Genomic DNA, 9261 nt, shown 5'->3' with positions numbered 1-9261 from the left:
GTACAGGGTGTCCACAAAGTCTGGGTACATAGGGATTAACACATACTTTAAGAAATTATTATTTCTTATATTTAATTGTTTATGTTATGATTTTATTTACTCCATGTACCCAGACCTTGTGGACACCCTGTATATATACATATGCATGTGTGTGTGTGTATTATATCATATCATATTATATTTTATCATATATTATATTATATCTGTACATATATATATAATTATTATCATCATCATCTTCACTGTTTTATTGTCCACTTTTTCCATGCTAATTTGTGTTGGTGGAATTCATTGAGGCAAATCTTTTTAATAGCTGGGTGCTTCTGTCACCAACCTGCACCCGTTTCCAACCCAGGTTGTGTTTCTCCATGGCTGAAGAAATTTTCCCAGAGGATTTGAGATGAGAGTCACTGCTTATATGATGGTGACACTAGTTTACAATTAGTATGCAGTGTCAGAATAATCACACACACACACACATTTTTCCTTGTTTTTCTTCCCTTTTTCCCTGTTCTTTATCTGCCTTGCAAGTTACTTTGGCAACCTCACAAGTGCTAGTGGTATGAAGTAAATCACACAGTACATACCGTATCAGAAAGGCACCAGAAAGGGCATCCAGCTATAGAAACCATACCAGAGCAAACACTGTAACTTGGCACGGCCCTGCAGCTTGCTGGATCCTGTCAAACCATCCAACCCATGCCAGCATGGAAAATTAACATTACATGAATATGATGATGATACAATTGCATATATACACATATATGCATTTTGACTAATTTTTCAATATTTCTTTTAAAAAAAGGGTCACCATTTTTATACTTTATCATTTTAATATATTATCCCTTTTATGCAACATTACCACTTTTAATAGCACAATATTAATTCAATGCATATCACTGTAATACAGTTGGTTTCCAAGTATTTTCGAGCTGCTGCCCCCTTTGCAATCGGGTCACATTCCTAGCAACCTTGCTCCCACTCACCACCACAAACATAGACCACTTTCTGCAGCAAATTCAAAGCAACTGCATTTCACAAATAAAAACTTAACCTAATTAACCCATTATTTTGTTGTTTTTACAGCCATCATCCCCTTTATGGCCACCCCATTATCACCCCCACTTTTCTTCAATTGTTCCCATGGATCTTTCCCCCACCCCAAGTGGGGCAGTAATGGCCACTTTAGGAACCATTCTTTTAATTCATTATCACTTTAATACTGCATTAAAATACCTTTATTTTACAAAAGTTTCTTATAAGTACCATCTAAATCAATTTTTCAATATTTCTGTTATATTCTAAAGCAGTGAGTTGGAATTCTGGGCAAAATGCTTAGTAGTATTTAGTTCTGAGTTCAAATTCTGCTGAGGTCGATTTTTGCCTTTCATCCTATTGGGGTCAATAAAATAAGTACTGTTTGAGTACTGGGGTTGATGTAATTGACTAGCATTGCTGGCCTTGTGCCAAAATTTGAAACCAATATATTATTACATATATATTATATAACATTATATACTTTTATTTTACAAAAGGGTCTTAAAAGTACCATTTTAATTCATATTTCAATATTTCTGTTATCTATATAAAATATCTTATAAAACTCTGATTTGCTGGAACTTTTTATCATCTGTTCCTTTCTTATTTCTTTATTTCTTGAAGCAAAATTTTTGTTACTTCTAATATTTTTCAATAAATTATTATTATTGTTGTTGTTGTTGTTGTTGTTGTTATTATTATTATTGTTCAGTAGTTTTATTTTTATAACGTGCTTTCACTTCACTACTGAGCGCAGCTCTGTGTGCCTTGGGTATGTGCTGTGGTTTGCTGTGATGCTCTTATGGTTACTGTATTGAAAGTGTTTTGCGTAGAATGTGTGCAGTACCCAGTGCAATTTTCTGTATGTTATATATATTTGTAAGTCCTGGTTATTATTATTATTATTATTATTATTATTATTATTATTATTATTATTACCTGCACTTTATTATTATTATTATTATTATTATTATTACCGCCACTGCTGACACCACTGCCTTATCAGCAACAACACCAATAATAGTAGCAGCAATAGCAGAAATGTCATCTAAAAAGAAAAACAATGGAAATTCCACATCAACAGCAGCTGACACTAACACCACAGCCTAGGAAAACAACACCAGTGTTTGCCGACACAACCTAAAGAAATCCTCTCCACAGCAGTCCACTAGAGCACAAGCACACACACAGACACACTCAGGTATACCTTTCTCCCTCTACCACAGGCTTTGGCTTTGAAAACTTGCTGTACAACAAAGTCAAATTGGAAGATTCAAAGATTTCCTTTGTCTGTCCTTGTTTGTCCCCTCTATGTTTAGCCCCTTGTGGGCAATAAAGAAATAAGAATGGATCTTCATTGGGGACAAAGTGAAAGAAATATAAGAATAAACAACGTTGCTTCAGCAAAAGGGCCAACAGATTGGAAGAGGAGAGACAGAACCCAACAAACACTCACACACCCATACCACCAACAGCAACACAAACACCACCACCACCACTCCTACAATAACATAGCCACCACAACCACAATCAACTCTACTAACATTACCACTACCACACCAACAACAACACAAACACTCCTACCACTACCACCATCATCACACCCATTACAACCACTACTATCATCACCATTATCATTACCACCATGTCAACAACAACCACACCACCAACAACAACAGGAACATACCTAAACACAACAACAGAACACAAATAAAGCCCCAGCTGTTACCACTTGTTGGCAAAAACAACAGTGTATTTATGGAATATGTGAAATTGTTTAAAACTAAAATACAAACAGAAGAGGATGAGTTCAACAACCACAAATAACACACACAAAAATAAAACACACCTCATATTAACAAAGAAATTTTACAAAAGCTTGAAGATTCATTTCCCAGCTAATTTGGGAGTTTCTATAAAAAAGTGAATGAGAAACCTTAGACAGGCTTGTTTAGAAACTCACTCTGCTCTTGAGGAGAGTGAGAAAAACTGGTTTTCTCCAAAACCAATATGAGTAACCGCTCTAACTCTCTTTACTCAGAGTACACAGAATAGGGAGTATGAACATATGCAGCCTGGGGTTACCTTAGAAACAAAGTTACCTACTAAATGACCTCAGGTCAATAAAAATATATGTGGAAGCAATCCGGAAAGCAAAGATTTTACACACACACACACACACATATACACCTGGTTACAAGATCTATATATCTCCTTACTGGCCTGGATCAGGAGGAGTGGAAGTGTTGTTCTGGAAAGGTTTCAATCTTGAGTCAGGGACAATCTTCTTCAACCCAGATGGTAAGTCCTGGATGTGTGCAATAGCCAAGATGGTACTTTCAGATCAGTGGCTGTCCATACTTTGAGAGGAGTCTAGATTTCTAAAAGCATCTGGAAGTGGCCTTTGGAATGCCTCACTCTTTTGTACTCGTAGGCAACTGGAACAGCATCTTAGATGGAGAACGGGATTGTGTCAGGCTAGCTGATAGAAGGGTGGAAAAACCTTGCAAACCTGCTTAAACATTTCCAATTGTCAGACAAGTGCTGACTAGATTTCCTGAATGTACCAGTGTGGTCATGGAGTTGTCTCATTGAGCCATCTAGATCATATCTAGATAGGGTATTTGTTAGATCAGTAAACAAGAAAAGAGTAAAATATCCACAATTTCAACTGGTTGCCTACACAGACCATTATTTTGTGATCAGCATGATCAACTTAGATAGAACTCATAGACCTGGACCCAACTGAAAGCTGAACATATTATTTCTGATGCATAAATCTGACAGAGATTATAGTAGAATTAGAGTTGAGTACCAGTTGACAAGAACAATTAATAACTGATGAAGAGGTGCACTAAAGAAGGCATTTAATATAGTATTGGTTAGCTTTAGTAGAGAGATAATGGTAGAGAAAATAAATTAGAGGGGGATTAGTGAGTAAATTAGAAGTGGTGATTAAGAAAAGTATCATGACCCACATGCTAATGCTGAAAATGGCTCTTCATCAGTTCTTCAGGGTGCATTGACACAGCTGAGGTTCGTGTTCTAAGTCACAAAGAAATGAAAGCCATTTAATAATCATGAGTGGCTGAAGTGTTGTTGGCACTCCGTCGCTTACGACGTCGAGGGTTCCAGTTGATCCGATCAACGGAACAGCCTGCTCGTGAAATTAACGTGCAAGTGGCTGAGCATTCCACAGACACATGTACCCTTAACGTAGTTCTCAGGGATATTCAGCGTGACACAGTGTAGAGGATTTAAACACATACCTCAAGATCTTGCTGTGAATTCCAGCAGAGACAGGAAATGTTGCAGAAAGTCAAAAACTGTAACTAAGATACAAGTCATTGTATAAGCCACAGATTGCTTGATCTGGATGGTTTGCTCAGCGAGTTTAATACATGAATGCCAATTTTGAAAGCTGGCATGTTGGCAGTCTTCTACTGCAACTGGTAACAGAGCAAGCTATCTCTCATTTTGTAAACTGAGGATATAAAGAAAGATAGGAACAAGGGGTGCATAATCATTAACTCCCAACCCATAGCTCTGCTAGGTGTATGTCTGCACTTTCACAATCCAGTCTATGCATGAAGATAGTCATGAGTGGCTGAAGTGCAATGAACTAACAAATCCGCAATTTGGTCTTTGATGATAGAGAAAATAGATTAGAGGTAAATCAAAAGTGGTGATTGGGAAAAGTATCACAATCCACATGCTTGTGGTGAGGATGGCTCTTGATCTTTTCTTCAAAGGAAAACATGAAGGATGCATTGATACATCTAAGGTTCATGCTCTGAGACACATTATTTCTCTCCTAAAACTTACCATTCAGAGAGGGCAGATAGAAAATCTGGCATTGATGGAGATCTGATCAACTTGGATCGATCAAAAGCTATCAATATGGTTGATTATTGCTATATTTTTGCTGTTCTCAAGGAAGTTGGTTTCAATCTTGTCTTCAGGGATGGCATTTTGTCTTCAGGGACGGTATAGCAACATCTTGGCGGACAAAGTAAATGGCCATGTATCGGAACTGTTCCAGATCAGGTACTCAGTTCCTCATGACTGTTTCTCCCATCTTTTCTGAATGTACTGACTCATGAAACACTACTGCAGGGATTGAAGATGTTGAGGAACAACTTGTTCAAACTCACATGTAGCAGAGCCATGTAGATATATAGGGACAATGTTAACATAATGGTATCTGATATCATGGAAATCAAGGCAATTAGCAATGTTGTAAAGGAATAAGGAACTTTGACAGGAATAGAAATTAACCAGGATAAGTTGATGAGCTTACAACTAGGTACCTGGATAGGCAAGTTCACGCAGTCAATCAGCATCACAGGATGTTGCACAGAGAATCCTGCTAAGTTGCTTGGAGCTGGTTCAATCCAGTCCTCCAGGTGAATAGAAACTGAGACTAGGTTACAAACAAGGTGTTCAGTTGAAAGAAAGATATTTTTCACCAGAGAGGAAGATATCCTTGAAAGATCAGAGGCAGTGAACCCATATATCACTTCCATCATTGCTGTGTTTGGCTATGTTTCTCATCTGACAAGTTGGAACGGATGCTATTTCACTTCTCGCAGAATGGAGATGTTCCACTGGTTAAGTGCTCCATCTCTGCTTTCAACATCCTCTGGACAGAAGGCTCAACATGTTGTAAATGCACATAGGCTGTGGCATCCACATTGATTCCAAGATGATAAGCAATGTGGTCACCCTTTATTAGGTACATTTTTCCACAGAATATCTCACTGACAGAACTGTAGTCCTAGGTCAAGCAAAGACCAAGGGCTAATTATTCCACTTTTGAAATCAGTTGAATTTAAATAAATATCTAGCAAGTACTGAATTATATTATTCATTTGGTTAAGTGGACCAACATTAATAATACTGAAACATTTTGGTCAAATTTTTAAAAATTAAAGATGTTACTGGCGTAAAACCCTTTCAGAAATATTCCAAACTTTTTTCTTAATCATTTAATAATATTTAACCCTTTAGCATTTAAACCAGCAATATCCAGCCAAAATAGGCCTCCTGTTTTATGTTCAAAGTGGCCAGATCCGACCTCTAACACCTATCCTACAATGTCATTCTAAAAATAGACAATAACATCATCAACATCTCAAAGCTATGAGACAATACATGATCAATTCAAAACAATAACATTTGGCAGTGTAATTAAAATGCTAAAGGGTTAATTTAAATGCTGGAATAGAACGGTTATTCAGTAACATGAATATCATCAAAGCAAAGTTGAAAAAAATTTGCTTGAAGCTGTTCTCTCAGTAAAATATGGCTTAAAACAATGAGAAATGCAATGAAGATTATTGTTTACTTCAAGAAACACCATATAAAATTAACATAATGGATACATATTTAACAAAGAAACAAAGTAGAGCAGTGCTGAAAATACTGAAGGATTCAACAATTTAGCTGATTTGTTAGATGCCGCTTTAGATATATAAATAAAGATTTAATTTCTATCCATCTTTTAAAATAATCTAAGTAGCTATCTTTATTTGTTTTTCCAATAATTTTCATTTGGTAAACTGGCAGCTTTTGATATGACAGAAAATTTGGCTACTATTTCTAGCTGGTTGAGCAACCACATACTGATATAAGTAAGTACCAGATGTTGTTTATATTAGTTCAGATCAAGCAGATTCCAGTCATGACCATCTAGTCCAGTTGTTCTCAACTGGGGTCCATATAAGATTTTTGGGGATCTGCATAACAAAAGAGTAATCTGGGGATCCAAAACAGTATTTTAAGGGCCCCTGAAAAATGTTGCTTTAAATGTATGTATTGCCAGAAACAGCTAAGTTTCTTTCTCTAACATTTTACATAGTCCAATCTACACAAATTATGTAAAACAACAAAATAGGAATTTTGAAATAAGTTGCTATAAAACTAGTTTTGAAACATTGAATGGTTAGAGGTGTCCACCAGAATAAAATAGTAATCAAAGGGGTCCATAGATAAAAAATGGTTTAGAATCCCAGGTAGAATCAATACCCTCCCTTCCTGTTGTAGCTTTGTGTCAAAGCCCACAAATCACTAAGTTTCATCTCTAATTTCAAATCCTAGCAAGGCTAACTTGGTTTTCCCTCCTTCCCAACACTGTAAAATACAGCAACTTAAATACTGTGTATGATTTCATATTGCTATAAACCAGTGGTTCTCAATCAGGGTCCACAAAACAAATAGTATTTTAAGGGCACTTGAAAAAATTTCACTTTAGGTGTACATATTGGTATGTATTGCAAGAAACAGCTAGGTTTCTTTCTTTAACATTTTACATAGTACAATCTACACAAGTTAACATGTGGAAAACAAAATAGGAATTCTGAAAAGAGGTTTCTATAAAACTAGTTTTTTTAATATCACATGAGTTTGGGGGTCCACCAGAATAAAATAATAACTGAAGGGGTCCATAGATAAATAATAGTTGAGAACCCCTGCTATAAACCATCATAGATGTGAATGGAATTATGATAGAAGACCAAGTTAAATAAAGACAAAGAATGATTAGAACATTAAGGTCTTCGATTTTGCAGTTATTACCTCCGCCTTAGCTAAGGCAGTGGTATTGTTTTCTGTCATGTTTGTTTGTTTGTCCATGGACAAGGTATCTCTAGAACCACTGGATGGATTCGGATGAAACTTTCAAGGATGTTTGACCTCATGACTGGCATGAACTGATTAGATTTTGGGATTGATCTGGTACTGGACAAGTATTCTGGATTATTTTTCCTGTTTTTTTCTTACTTAATTTTTGAGAGCTGCCGGGTTCATTTTTAGTATTCTCGTTTGTGAGAGCAGTCGAGTTCATTTCAGATATTCTCATTTTAAAAATCATCTCTGGCTAATCGTTGAGAGGACATTAGTGTTGCAGACTAATGACTTGTTTGTTTGAGTTCTGAGTTTCGTCATTTTTTACCACGGCTTTGGATTATTGCTACATGTTGAAGGCTTTCTCTTCGAGACAGTCCATTGTTGAAATTGTGGCATATCACTGCTAATAAGGATTACTGTTGAGTGACTCACACGTGAGTGTCTTTTTTGCTATTTTCTCCCCATTGCGGGGCTGAAAAATCCATTTCTCAATAAGGAGGGCTATGCAAAAGCCACTCCAGTAGGAGCAGCTCCACTGTTGGACCTGAAACAGATAAAAGTGAATATGGAAGAGATACGAAGAAGTGAACAGTTTATACAAAAGGGGGGTGACACAATAAACCTAGTCCCTCCAGAAGAAATGGTCAAGGATAAGAGTAATAGGATGGTGTTGTACTGCACGCAAAGTGGTCACCACCAATGAAATTGAAATCCTATTGGAAGATGACGTGGAGGAATATTTGGGACCCCTTATAAAAACTGCAACTTTCGTTAGCTGAGGAAAGAAATATGGTACAGTGGAGGTGAGATTTGCCACCAAAGAAGAGCCTCACATTCCACCACTATTTTACGCACTGAAAAAAGGTGACGCTGTTGCCCACATATAGGGGTGGGCAAAGTGTATGCATTCGTATTGGAAGGGTGCCACCAGAAATAAAGCCAGAGTGGTTGGTAGCAGCTGTTATGGCTACCACCAAGGAGAATCCTGAATTAGGAACAATTGGAAAAACGAGCAAGTTAAACTGATGGGGGTACAGTGTCGAGATGTGACTCTTTGCCACTTTCGAAGACATTCAAAGGATCCCCTACCAGATAGAGATTCCAGGAGAGAGTTCCCTCAAACTGATTGTTGAGGGATGCCAACCAAATTAAGATTGTGAAATAAGAGGCCACATGAAGATGCAGCGTCCCAAGCACATGCCTCCTCAGAGTGAAAAGGCTGTGGAGAGGGACCAAGAAGGAGTGGAGACCGGAGTACTAATTGAAGCGATAACAGATGGAGACAGCAAAAGTGATATGGAGTGTGCCAGGGATACGGAATAAGCAGAGTCGAAGAAAGACAGAACAAAAGCGGCAAGTGAGGGGAGTGAAGGGTTTGTCAGCCCCAAAAGGAGGAAAAAGGCAAAAACAAGAGAAGACTCTGAAAGACCAGCAACAGAACAAGATAGGGCGGCGAGATGGCAGAATCGTTAGCACGCCTGGCGAAGTGCTCAGCGGTATTTCGTCTGCCGCTACGTTCTGAGTTCAAATTCCGCCGAGGTCGACTTTGCCTTTCATCGTTTCGGGGTCGATAAATTAAGTGCCAGTTACGCACTG

General features: G+C 37.5%; 1 long non-coding RNA gene across 1 annotated transcript in view; it reads right to left on the bottom strand.

The window, feature by feature from the left end:
• Positions 1–6368: 6368 nt before the first annotated feature.
• The window catches only part of LOC128248599 (uncharacterized), a 7853-nt gene continuing 4960 nt past the window's right edge, over positions 6369–9261 (bottom strand). Inside the window, exon 2 of the long non-coding RNA XR_008264781.1 lies at positions 6369–8209. This is a non-coding gene — a long non-coding RNA (uncharacterized LOC128248599). The remainder of the gene's footprint in view (positions 8210–9261) is intronic.

The sequence above is a fragment of the Octopus bimaculoides genome, chromosome 8, assembly GCF_001194135.2.
Source record: "Octopus bimaculoides isolate UCB-OBI-ISO-001 chromosome 8, ASM119413v2, whole genome shotgun sequence".
In the NCBI taxonomy this organism is placed as follows: Eukaryota; Metazoa; Mollusca; class Cephalopoda; order Octopoda; family Octopodidae; genus Octopus; species Octopus bimaculoides.
This window is presented reverse-complemented; position numbering and strand designations above follow the sequence as displayed.